Source organism: Schistocerca nitens, chromosome 1, assembly GCF_023898315.1.
Source record: "Schistocerca nitens isolate TAMUIC-IGC-003100 chromosome 1, iqSchNite1.1, whole genome shotgun sequence".
Classification (NCBI taxonomy): Eukaryota; Metazoa; Arthropoda; class Insecta; order Orthoptera; family Acrididae; genus Schistocerca; species Schistocerca nitens.
This window is the reverse complement of record NC_064614.1, coordinates 163,547,499-163,561,984: the sequence shown is the minus strand read 5'-3', so window position 1 is coordinate 163,561,984 and position 14,486 is coordinate 163,547,499.

Sequence of the window (14,486 nt, the reverse complement as noted above, 5' to 3'; positions counted from 1 at the left end):
GTAGGCTTTGTTCGGAAAAGCCACGATACAGAACCAGTTGGTCAGAAACGCCACTGTACTTGCGGGAGCGAAACACCACGGTTGGAAGGTACACGGAGTCATTTATATTCTTGCTTCTCATAAATAAGTGACAGTTCATTTCTTAATATGTTGCGATATCTGAGGGTATGTTTAGCCAGGAACCTAGAAGCTTAAATTGCTGCAATAACGGTACACCTTTCTGTTGCCGCGTTAAAGCAAGCCGCAAAGCTGGGGTAGGCTTTGGTCGGAAAAGCCACGATACAGAACTAGTTGGTCAGAAACGCCAGTGTACCTGCGGGTGGGAAACACCACGGTTGGAAGGTACACGGAGTCATTTATATACTTGCTTGTCATAAATAAGTGACAGTTAATTTCTTAATATGTTGCGATATCTGAGGGTATGTTTAGCCAGGAACCTAGAAGCTTAAATTGCTGCAATAACGGTACACCTTTCTGTTGCCGCGTCAAAGCAAGCCGCAACGCCGGGATAGGCTTTGTTCGGAAAAGCCACGATACAGAACTAGTTGGTCAGAAACGCCACTGTACTTGCGGGAGCGAAACACCACGGTTGGAAGGTACACGGAGTCATTTATATTCTTGCTTGTCATAAATAAGTGACAGTTCATTTCTTAATATGTTGCGATATCTGAGGGTATGTTTAGCGAGGAACCTAGAAGCTTAAATTGCTGCAATAACGGTACACCTTTCTGTTGCCGCGTCAAAGCAAGCCGCAACGCCGGGGTAGGCTTTGGTCGGAAAAGCCACGATACAGAACTAGTTGGTCAGAAACGCCAGTGTACCTGCGGGTGGGAAACACCACGGTTGGAAGGTACACGGAGTCATTTATATACTTGCTTGTCATAAATAAGTGACAGTTAATTTCTTAATATGTTGCGATATCTGAGGGTATGTTTAGCCAGGAACCTAGAAGCTTAAATTGCTGCAATAACGGTACACCTTTCTGTTGCCGCGTCAAAGCAAGCCGCAACGCCGGGATAGGCTTTGGTCGGAAAAGCCACGATACAGAACTAGTTGGTCAGAAACGCCACTGTACTTGCGGGAGCGAAACACCACGGTTGGAAGGTACACGGAGTCATTTATATTCTTGCTTGTCGTAAATAAGTGACAGTTCATTTCTTAATATGTTGCGATATCTGAGGGTATGTTTAGCGAGGAACCTAGAAGCTTAAATTGCTGCAATAACGGTACACCTTTCTGTTGCCGCGTCAAAGCAAGCCGCAACGCCGGGGTAGGCTTTGGTCGGAAAAGCCACGATACAGAACTAGTTGGTCAGAAACACCACTGTACCTGCGGGTGGGAAACACCACGGTTGGAAGGTACATGGAGTTCTGGCTCGCTGCGAATCGGCCTCAAGCACCGCGTTTCCCAGTGAGGATCAAGTTTATACTGTGCTAGACTTGGCTCCCAAAACTGTAGTGCAACGTTGTTTCGCGTAGTGTAAGCGCAACTTTACAAAGCCATAAAGTACACTACTGGCCATTAAAATTGGTACACCACAAAGATGAAGTGCTACAGATGTGAAATTTAACCGACAGGAAGAAGTTGCTGTGATATGCAAATCACTAGCTTTTCAGAGCATTCACACAAGGTTGGCGCCGGTGGCGACACCTACAACGTGCTGACATGACGAAAGTTTCCAACCGATTTCTCATACACAAACAGCAGTTGACCGGCGTTGCCTGTTGAAACGCTGTTATGATGCCTCGTGTAAGGAGGAGAAATGAGTACCATCACGTTTGCGACTTTGATAAAGGTCGGATTGCAGCCTATCGCGATATGAATACGGAACGCCGTGCTGGATCCCAACGGCCTCGTATCACTAGCAGTCGAGATGACAGGCATCTTATCCGCATGGCTGTAACGGATCGCGCAGCCACATCTCGATCACTGAGTCAACAGATGGGGACGTCTGCAAGACAACAACCATCTGCACGAACAGTTCGACGATGTTTGCAGCATAATGGACTATCAGCTCGGAGACCATGGCTGCGGTTAGCCTTGACGCTGCACCACAGCCTGGAGCGGCTGCGATGGTGTACTCAACGGCGAACCTGGGTGTACGAATGGAAAAACGTCATTTTTTCGGATGAATCCAGGCTCTGTTTACAGCATCACGATGGTCACATCCGTGTTTGGCAACATCGCGGTGAACGCACATTGGAAGCGTGTATTCGTCATCGCCATACTGGCGTATCACCCGGCGTGATGGTATGGTGTGGCATTGGTTACACGTCTCGGTCACCTCTTGTTCGCATTGACGGCACTTTGAACAGTGGACGTTACATTTCAGATGTTTTACGACCGTGGCTCTAGCCTTCATTCGATCCCTGCGAAACCCTACATTTCAGCAGGATAATGTACGACCACATGTTACAGGTCCTGTACGGGTCTTTCTGGATACAGAAAATGTTCAACTGCTGCTCTGGCCAGCGCATTCTCCAGATCTCTCACCAACTGAAAACGTCTGGTTAATGGCGGCCGAGCAACTGGCTCGTCACAATACGCCAGTCACTACTCTTGATGAACTGTGGTATTGTGTTGAAGCTGCATGGACAACTGTACCTGTATACGCCATCCAAGCTCTGTTTGACTCAATGCCCAGGCGTATCAAGGCCGTTATTACGGCCAGAGGTGGTTGTTCTAGGTACTGACTTCTCAGGATATATGCACCCAAATTGCGTGAAAATGTAATCACATGTCAGTTCTAGTATAATATATTCGTCCAATGGATACCCATTTATAATCTGCATTTCTTCTTGGTGTAGCAATTTTAATGGCCAGTAGTGTATTTCTGTGCTATCTGTCTGTTCCACGGATTGGAAACTAGTGAAGCCTGAAATAGAGATACTTCTATGTGGTTGGTGTGCCGATGAGTGCAGCGTACCGCGGCGACTCCTAATAGAGAACTACACGGTGCACGAGACGTGACTTTCTCATCACCTGTTACATCACATCTCGGCAGCTGGGTCTGTGGGACTCGTCTTCCTGGGAAGTGAGGCCACCGGCCGGTTTCTGGGAAGCGTAGCGGCCTTCCTCAGAAGAAACACGAGACGGTCGCCTTATCGTTGACACCGACACGCTCCGTAATGGGCTGCTCTGGGTTGGTCAGCGGAACACGTTTCCAACTAAGCCACCGCTCACCGTTCCTTGTCAGCTAAGTGGACACAGTCACGACACGTCATTTTTTAGATATACCTCGACACAAGGTGACGTAAGCAGATTTGTTATATGCAGCTGTTCAATTCCGGAAGGAGTTCTAGCGATTTGCTGCTAACGAGATTCTGTGTATGTAGAGATAAGGCACACAGTTTTGCAGAAATAAGGAATTAGTGTTCTGCCCAAAGGCAGAATTTTACGTGGTAACTCTCCATGCTCTCCTGCCTTCTGCCATTCTCTTTAGGTCCGCGTAATTTACACTTCTGTTTGTGTCGTCTATCATCTTGTATCTCCTCTTTCCTCTCAGTCTCCTCCCACAAACTAGTCCTTCCAAAGCGTCTGTATCAAGCATCCGTGTCTCAGCTAATGACCCATCTACGAGGGTAATGCCAAAAGTAAGGTCTCCTATTTTTTTATAAGTACATAGACCTGTTTATTTCTACAATGGTTTACATCAGTTTACAGCTTGAACATTTAGCTATTTTTCGACATAATCACCATTTCCGTCGATGCATTTTTGTAGACGCTGTGACAGTTTTTGTATGCTCATGTCATACCAGCTCGCCGCCAAGCTGTCCAGAAAGTTATGAACTGACAAGATTGTTGCTTGGTCTCAGGTGTAAAGTAGTATGCCCAGGTTTCGTCACCCGTGACAATTGTGTCCAGAAAGTTGTTCTGTTCGGCTGCAAGGCGATGAAGAAATGCGCGGGAAGGATCAACTCGTTCCCGTATGCGGTCCTCAGTCAGCATGCGTGGCACCCATCTTGCGCACACCTTCCGGTCGTTCAATGTTTCCGTTAAAATTCTGTGAGCGGTGCTTCGGGAAACCTCAGGTACCAACATGCAGAGATCATCCAGGGTGATCCGCTGACCTTCACACATGCTTTGCTCAACCTTCAACACTGTCTCCTCAGAAATTGGTGGTCTCCCGCCCCTTTGTTCGTCATGAATTTCGGTCCGACCAGCTGCAAACTCTCTACACCACTTACGAACATTTTTGACATCCATGCACGACCGATCATATACTTCCGTCAATTGGCGATGGATTTCAATTGGCGCAGTGCCCTTTGCGTTCAAAAACCGAATAACTGAGTGCAATTCACACTTAACGGTAACATCCAACGGAAGCTCCATTCTCAACGGCTGCCAGCCAAGACTGAGCGCCTCAGCGCGGAGTGCGCATGTTTACAGACAGCGCGTAAAGCACTCTTCATAACAGTGTGACCAACTGCCACACAAACAGAGTTCTGTGCTTATAAAAAAAATAGACCTTACTTTTGGGATTACCCTCGTAGTTGTTTTTCCTTTCTTTTAAAACCTGCAGCAGTCTTCCCTTCATATAACCCTTTCGTAACTCACTCTTCCCATCCGGCTTATCCTCTCCATTCTCCTCCACATCCACATCTCAAATGCTTCTAGCCTTTTTTCATCTCGTCTCACTGTCCATGTTTCTGCCCCAATACTTGCCACACTCCAAACAAAACGCTTACCACGCCGTTTCCTTAGATCTACATCTATTTTGCCACATAATAGTCTCCTCTTTCCATTGAATGCCTCCTTCGTTATAGCAATGCGAGTTTTCATCTCTTGATGACATCTCAAGTCTACAGTGATTGTACTTCGAACACATTTAAATGCTCTTAGTTGGTTTGTAAAATCTTGTCCTATCTTAATATTTTCTAGTCTTCTTCCTGTGCCAATCACGATACTTTTTGCTGTATTGATTCTCACCCCTTACACCACGCAAGCTTCATTCATAGCTTTTAGCATTTTATTTACCACTCTTTCTCTTCCCGCTAGTACATACTGCTCTTTTTGTATATAAGCCTATCGCGATAATCTCTTCCAGGTACAAGTTGAACAACGAAGGGAAGAGGCAACAACCTTATCTAACGCCCCTTCCAACGCTGCTTCGTTCCGACATTTCATTTCCAATCTTAATTTCTGCTATAAATAAAGATTCTGTACCAGTCGTCTCTCCTTCCTATCTACTCCTTTTCTCCTCAAAAAGTACTTCAGCTTCTTTCGTTGAAATCTGTCACCTTTTCAGGTCCATAAAAACAGCATAGATTTCGCTTCCATTTTCAGTATACGTTTCCCCTGCGGTTCTTAACAAGCCATTGGCATCTATTGTTCCATTTCTTCTAAATCAGAACTTTTCCTCCCCAATCCGTCTACGTCTATACAACTTATCACATAGTCTTTTATTCAGCACTCCCGGCAATACTTATTCTGCATGAGAAATTAGACTCACTCGTATTCTGTTCATATTTTTTGGTACTTCTCTTTTTCTCAGATAGTATCATTCCCGTCGCAACAGTCATATGGCATTCACAATTTGTCGTATATCTCATTGTAGAGGTAGATTATTTCCTTCCTTCCCCTGTTTCCCAAACTCTCCAATACTTTTTCACGCGGGTTATCGATTCCTCGTGTATTTCGATTTCTTACCTTATTCAGCGCATTTTTTGCTTCTACTTCCGCTTCCATCTTCCAGTACATATCCTTTTGTGATTTTCAAGCAGTCTGTTATTACACGTCACTAGTGAATTTTCTTTGCAAAAGCTTATTGACTGAAGCTGCTTAATATGAATATTTACTTACAGTCCTGCCTAACTTACACTGGATTTTACGCATTAGGCATTATGCATTACTGAACAAAAATGAAGAGTTTTGTAGATAAATGATTTTTAATGAAATTGTTACTCGGTTTTCGCCTTTTGAGCTAGGGTTCTTTGAGTGTTAGCGCGTTCACTGCGACCTAGGGCTGACACCTGCCAAACTTAAAGTCAGCGGAAGCAGCTCACACACAGCAGCGTAGCTAGAAAGCCCACATACTTTGAATTCTTAGGCGAACACATTAAAACACGCTGAAGAGGTAATGAGGCATATCAAGCGTGCTTCGGTATGGGTACAGTAGTTTTTCTGTAGGCACTTGGTTTCTTCACGGTACGTAGAGGGTGTAACGGACCACGAAGGCGGGAGTGTAACTCAAGTGCAACACGAAACACGTGTACAAACTCAGAAGTGCAACATAGCGTGGAGCCTAGAATGTAACCCTTTCAGAGCACCGTACAAAGCTCATTGAAGCGGACAGTATTAGTTGCAAACTCAGGGTATTCGCCAGATGATGCAGGTATGTACATATGAGGAATTTCAGTCCAGTAAAAATTGTCAGAGTATCCAGTGAGGAGATCTCTAAATATACGTCTCCAACTGACTGTCAGTACGCTCTTAATGTAGTGAAATTCGAAGATGTGCACTTCATAAATCGAAGAAGCATGGTACTCTTCGACTAAAAGATTAGTGAGTCACGGCTAGAATGAGTCATGTCATACAAATAACTGGAAGTAGGTGTGAAGAGTGTGAGGTAATGGGCGAGTTGTGGCGCCTTGAAAATATTCTAAGTCTGGAGTTGGCGTAGCTGCACGGGCCGCTCCGCGGGGGCGGGCCGCTTGGCATGCCGACAACGTGGTGCCGGACATTGGTCGAAGCAAGAAGGGTCCAGCGGCCGCGTGGCTGGGAATTCCATTGTGACGCTGTGTTGATGAAAGAGACTTGTATGCCGAGAGTGCCAAATATGGCGGACTTTGTGAAACCATCATGGCAGACATTTCACAGTTCACATAGAAATTAATAGTAGCCATATGAATCAAGATACGTCAAAAAGAAATATGTTCATCACTATTATTTGCACCACAATTCTGATAGTGTAATCAGATTTTCAATATCTTTATTAGTTTGAAGTTCAATATCTGACGGTAAATTATACAAGTAACACCCAGCAACGAATTTTCGAAATATAAACGGTTCTTCCGATTTCGTCGATCTACGTGTCTTTAGAAAGCTATTAGAGTAAACCTAAATTGGTATGAATTACAGGCATGTAACTTGAATAGTACATGAGTTATTAGAGGTCAAAGTGGCCGATTACTATCGATGTCGTCAGGCCATAAGTACTCCACAGTTACACGAAGAAACGGTAGCAGCATGCTTATAAATATATTTACCCACCCATGTCTTTGTTTATATCCGATATATACTATTCATGAAGAAATTGGTTAAATTTACTGTGTTTTAGAAAGCACAGAGACATTAGGCTACTGACCTACCTTTTGTTCTATTCCTTTAATATATGTTTATTTAATTTATGTATCTAGTAATGTGTCTTAGAGCGTGTTTATGGTCCAGCCGTAGGAATATTTATTTAATTTCAAATTTTTAAAATGTAAATCCAGTATTTAGGAAGTGTTTCAATATGTTTGTGAGTGTACGTTGGCTTGGAGTCATGGACGGAGCGTTCTAGCCAATCACAGCGCTCGTTACTAAGAGAGACGTATGGAGATTTGGGAGGAACATCGTTTCCGGAGAGGACAGCAGGCAGTTCGAAAAAGTACGGCAGTTCTGGACTGTATGGCACAGGACACGGGAAGTGCTGAACGCGATGGCGTGACGGACGCGGAGTCGGCGGAAAGGCTTGGACAGTGGAGCAGTTTGCGCATGGTCGCGGAGGATAGAAAGATTTCGAAGTGCCGACCTGGGAAGTAGGATTGTATTGTTTCCGTAATATTCAGCTTACATTTTGTTTAACTGCTGTACTATCGACACCAATAAGTGTCCATTCTCAAAAGTACTTCTACTATCATAATCATCGTTTAAAGTCGTACCTGCAGATTTTATTTAATTGCAAGCATACATCTATAAATTTATATGTTACATTCATAATTCGAAATTGCCGAGTGATAGAAACCTTCGACCATTCGATTCATGTGTGGATCCTTATAGTATACTGTAGACTCAGCAGTATTTGGCCTGTAATGCAGCAACTACGTATCCCAGCCCCTAGACAACGAAACCAGACAAAACTTTTAATATTGCAACTCTGAGTCAGAAGGTGCGTAGTTGAAGGCCACCTACGCCATTTCCTTATTAGAATGCCCACAAGAGGAACGGCCACGTTGGCACAGCTTAATAGAACATTGGGAAACAACAGTCAGAGTACAAAAGAGATTGCACTCGCATAAAAAAAATTTATACGGTCCGTAACTGAATGCTGCTCAGTGTAAGCAGAAATTACCGCAATTGATCAGAGGTATCAGCATACTCCCATGTAATGTGGAAACAACAACTAGGTATCACAAGAGGTGGATCTACCAGAATAAAGGAAGCAAAAAGCATTGTGTTGCCAGTGGAGAAACAGTAACAGAAGTATGGGTCGGTCAGTATAACTCAGTGACTGCTAACGTAAACTAGTCATTGGAAGTCGCCAGAGTAACAAATCCATCGGGGACATTTCAACCCTTCCACAACTTCCTATGTCGGCTTTTGGTGATGTGATTGTGAAGTGGAAGCGCAAAGCAGCGGCCGCTGCTAAGTCAAGAGCAGGCAGAACCTCGTGTACAGGGACTGTCGATCATTGCTAAGAGTCGTTATAAAAAAATCTCGCATGAAATCAGCGGAAGGAATCACTTCTGAGTTCAGGAGCGCTACCAGCAGGCCAACTACAACAATGACTGTGCGTAGCATATAAAAAGAATGGGCTACAATGGTCGAGCATTTCCTCACTAACCACATACACTGAAGAGCCTGAGAATCTCGTATACCTACCTAATATCGTGTAGGGTCCCCGTGAGCACGTAGAAGTGCCGCAACACGACGTGGCATGGATTCGACTAATGTCTGAAGTAATGCTGGAGGGATCTGACACCATGAATCCTTAGGGCTGTCCGTAAATCCGTAAGAGGACGATGGGGTGATCGCATCGCAGATACGCTCAATAGTGTTGATGCCTGGGGAGTTTGGTGGTCAGCGGAAGTGTTTAAACTCAGAAGAGTGTTCCTGGAGCCACTCTGTAGCAATTCTGGACGTGTGGGGTGTCGTACTGTCCTGCTGGAATTGCCCAAGTCCGTCGGAATGCACAATGGACATGCAGGTGATCAGGCAGGATGCTTACGTACGTGTCACCAGTCAGAGTCGTATCGAGACGTGTCAGGGGTCCCATATCACTCCAACTGCACACGGCTCACACAATTACAGAACCTCCACCTACTTGAACAGCCCCTGCTGACATGCAGGGTCCATGGATTCATGAGGTTGCTCCATGCGCATGCATGTACCAGTTTGTTTGGCGCTTCAGCCGGCCGTTGTGGCCGTGCGGTTCTAAGCGCTTCAGTTTGGAACCGCGTGACCGCTACGGTCGCAGGTTCGAATCCTGCCTTGGGCATGGATGTGTGTGATGTCCTTAGGTTAGTTAGGTTTAAGTAGTTCTAAGTTCTAGGGGACTGATGACCTCAGATGTTGAGTCCCATAGTGCTCAGAGCCATTTGAACCATTTTTTGGCGCTTCAGTGTGTTTCTGTAGTCAGTGCTGTAAAGAGCGACAACAAATAATAGTTTATGCCTGCAAACGAGTAATCTGGATTGATGAATCATGCTATACCTTGTAGCAATCCTATGGAAGGGGTTGGGTTTAGTGAACACCTGGAGACGGTTACGTGGGATCACGTGTAGCGCCTACAGTGAAGTACCAAGAAGGAGGTGTTACTGTATGGGGGTGTTTTCATGGTTAGGGTGTGGTCCCCTTATTATGCTTAACAAAACGCTAAATGCGGAAGGATGTGAACACATTTTATAACATTCTATAACGTGTACAGTAGAGGATAATTTCGGAGACGATGGTTCTTTATACCACCACGACAATGTTAAAAAGCAGCATCTGTGAGGCAATGGCTTATAGACAGTAACATTCCCGAAATCGAATGGCTTACTCCTGAACACAATGAGAAATCTACGGGATGAGTTATAATTTAGAGTTCATTCCAGATCCCAGCGTCCAATACCACTACCCTCTCTGGTTTCGACTTCTGAAGAAGAATGCGCTTCCATTCCTGACACGTGTTCAGACACCTCACCGAAAGTTTTGCAGCAAAGTTCATGCCATAAAGTCGAGGGGTGGACACGCCTCGTGTCCGCTAATGGGTGTCCCGATGCTTTGAATCGGATAGTGTGTACGGATTCTTCAAGCATCCACCCGCTCCCCAGTCCCGTGTATCCACCGCGTAGATATCGCGCAGATAAAGCCAGGCAAGTAACAGCCAGAACAAAGGTGTACAAACCGGCACTTATCCCATCTCTATCAGTGAATATAACGCGAAGGAGCCTTAATATATTGAAACGTAGCCTCTGGCACACATGTTGCGGCGATTCGCAGAATATAGATGTAAATGTGAACGTACCAAAGCAACACCAACCATAAGTCATTAGCAAGTAATTAACTAGTAGAAGTGGTGATATGAAATGCGGATTTTCAGGTTCTATGCCCTGTGATGTGTTTCCCCGGGAAGCGACGCGGTCGAAAGAGCCTACAAGAATCGATTTGTTCCCATTGGATACTGGGCCATGATCACGCAGATCAGCTTACTATAAACTTTGTACAACTAGTACCCAATATAATAGATCACCCGCACCGTAATCAATATCGACGGCTTGCAGTTAAAGCTACTATGGACGAAAAGGAATGTGGTGCGGGACTGTCCAGCAGCACGTACCTCAAATCCCATATTTCCTTTTTTCTAGTCGCAAGCACGCAGCATTGCTACCAATGAAACAAACATTTTTTAAATTTAACACCGCCTCAGAATGGCTATTCAGATAAAGATGACATCCCGCATTTTTATTGGAGTGTCTAGAATGTAACAAAGGACGACAAAACCATACGAAGAACTCAAAATTAGTTCGAAGTTCTATGAGCTATCAAAAGTATTCCTTAGGCTTTCTAAAGGAAAACGCTAATGATAATTAACTTTGCGCTAAGTACCTGATTGGTTCATTAATTCGAGCAAATTTTTAAAACAAAACTATGAATGACACAAAGTTCAATTACTTTACATTTATTTTGAGAAAATGTCCATGCATTACTTTCAGAAATGTCAGTGAGTTAATATGTCACATTTAAATAAATAGCAGGTTAATTTTATTTTATGTCTTTGAATTTTGTACTTGAATGCATGGGAAATTACTCGAAACAATTTGAAATGAAGTGTTGTTGTTCTGGTATTCAGTCCGAAGACTGGTTTCATTCAGCTCTCCATGCTGCACTATCCTGTGCAAGACCCTTCCTCTCCCAGTAACTACTGCAACCTACATCCTTCTGAATCTGCTTACTGTTTTCATTTCTTGGTGTCTCTCTACGATTTTTGCCTCCAGTTCTAAAAGATTGCTCCCTTGATGTCTCGAGATGGGTCCCACCAACACATCCCAGGTTGTGTCACAAATTTCTTTCTTCCCCCATCTTCAGCACCTCCTCATTAGTTACATGATCTACCACTCCAATCTTCAGCATTCTTCTGCAGCACCACATTTCGAAAGCTTCTATTCTCTTCTTGTCTAAACTATTTATCGTCCATGTTTCACTTTCGTACATGGTTACACTCTAGACAAATACTTTCAGAAAAGATTTCCTAACATTTAACTCTATACTTTATATTAACAAATTTCTCATCTTCAGAAATGCTTTTCTTTCCATTCCCAGTCTACGTTTTATTTCCTCTCTACTTCGACCATCATCAGTTATTTTTCTCCCCAAATAGCAAAATTCATCTACTACTTTAGTGTCTCATTTCATAATGCAATTGTCTCAGCATCGCCTGACTTAATTCGACTACATTCCACTATCCTCGTTTTGCTTTTGTTAATGTTCATCTTACATGCTCCTTTCAAGATATACATGCTCCTTATAAAATATTGTCCAATCCGTTCAGCTGTTCTTCCAAGTCCTATGCTGTCTCTGACAAAATCACAATGTCGTTGGCAAACCTCAAAGTTTTTATTTCTTCTTCCTGGATTTGAATTCGTAGTCCCAGTTTTTCTTTTGTTTCCTTTCCTACTTGCTCATGTACAGATTGAATAAAATTACGGATAGCCTACAATCCTGTCTCAAGAAGTGCTGTGGCCGGTAGTGTGTGTTGTGATGAGTTTCAAATACATTGCGTTAACTAAACGCAAACATTTATTACTTGTTTGCAGTTGATCACTGTAATGAAAACAGTTACGTAGTCGTTTCACTGCATACACTTTTTTTTCAGTGGTGTACAGGCTCTGTATTTCAATTGCTGTCACGGATAGCGCCGTACACTCAACAAATTAGTCTTTCTTCAAAATTATTTTTTTCTTATTCGTTTCTCAGTACCTATAAATTTTCCTTTGTGTTCGTTTTCAAGTGAATGTAACATATTTTACCTGAAGATTTAAAATAAGAGTGTTATGAACGATGAAACGATTTTGTTCACTGCTATTTGCATTTATAATACTGCGTATAGTACGTTAACACCGTGTAAGCTTTTTAAAACTAGCAAGCAGCAATTTTTTAATAATTCGTTAGTTAAAGCAATTGTTCTTTTGGTCTGTCTGTTCTACTACCAGCCACAGCACTTCTTGAGAAACGGTTGTAGGCTATCCGTAATTTTATTCAATCTGTACAAGAGCAAGTAGTAAAGGACACAAAAGAAAAGCTTGTAGTACGAATTAAAATCCAGGGAGAAGTAGTAAAAACTTTTATGTTTGCCGATGACATTGTAATTCTGTCAGAGACAGCATAGGACTTGGAAGAAAAGCTGAACGGATTGGACAATATCTGGAAAGGAGCATGTAAGATGAACATAAAAAAAAGCAAAATGATGATCTGAAGATACTAATTAAGCTACGAAAACTGGTCATCACTTTGTAAAAAAATTTTAAATGTTAAATGCAATTGAGACAATATATACAAGGAACGTTCAATAAGTGATGCATTTTTCTCAGCCAGTTTCGGTTGCAAAAATGCGGAATTTATTTTGGAACATCGTGGAATATTCCCGCTTCAACCCCTATAGTTCAATGAACTTCCGATAAGTAGTGGCACTATACGTGGTCTTCAAAATGGTGTGCGCAACAAAGGTGCATCACTGAATTTCTTTTAGCGGAATAGCTTCGCAGATATCCATAGGCTTTTTCAGAATGTGTACGGGCACATGACGGTGGAAAAGGCTCGGTGAGCCTTTGGCCGAGGTGTATGTCATCATCGCAACAAGGTCGCACAAACTCGTCCTACTTCCCGCGCATACAGCTGTGACTCTGCAATGTTGGAACGTGCGGACGCTCTCATTCGATGCAAACCACTGATCACAATCAAACAACTCGCTGCACAATTGGACGTCTGTTGGTAGTGGTGACATATTCGTCCACCAGTTTATGTACTCAAAGGCATATGCCTGCACGGTTCCTAATAAGATATCATAAACAGCAGTGAAGGATCATCTGTGCGGAGTTACTTGCGCGTTACAAGGCCGATCGTGACAGTTTTTTTCTCGAACATCGTCACAGGCGATGAAACATGGGTTCATCACTTCGAACCGGAAACAAAACGGCAATCTAAGGAGTGGCACCACACCACCTCTCACCTAACGAAAAAGTAAGCCACCCATAGACGGTACAATCACGGCGACGGTCTTCTGTGACTCTGAACGGGTTATCCCGTTTTATATCCTCCCTCATGGTGCAACGATCACTCTGAAATGCAGGAAGATCTGCAGCGGATAGGCACTTGGTGCAGGGAGTGGCAACTGTCCCTTAACATAGACAAATGTAATGTATTGCGAATACATAGAAAGAAGGATCCTTTATTGTATGATTATATGATAGCGGAACAAACACTGGTAGCAGTTACTTCTGTAAAATATCTGGGAGTATGCGTGCGGAACGATTTGAAGTGGAATGATCATATAAAATTAATTGTTGGTAAGGCGGGTACCAGGTTGAGATTCATTGGGAGAGTGCTTAGAAAATGTAGTCCAGCAACAAAGGAGGTGGCTTACAAAACACTCGTTCGACCTATACTTGAGTATTGCTCATCAGTGTGAGATCCGTACCAGATCGGGTTGACGGAGGAGATAGAGAAGATCCAAAGAAGAGCGGCGCGTTTCGTCACAGGGTTATTTGGTAACCGTGATAGCGTTACGGAGATGTTTAATAAACTCAAGTGGCAGACTCTGCAAGAGAGGCGCTCTGCATCGCGGTGTAGCTTGCTCGCCAGGTTTCGAGAGGGTGCGTTTCTGGATGGGGTATCGAGTATATTGCTTCCCCCTACTTATACCTCCCGAGGAGATCACGAATGTAAAATTAGAGAGATTAGAGCGCGCACGGAGGCTTTCAGAAAGTCGTTCTTCCCGCGAACCATACGCGACTGGAACAGGAAAGGGAGGTAATGACAGTGGCACGTAAAGTGCCCTCCGCCACACACCGTTGGGTGGCTTG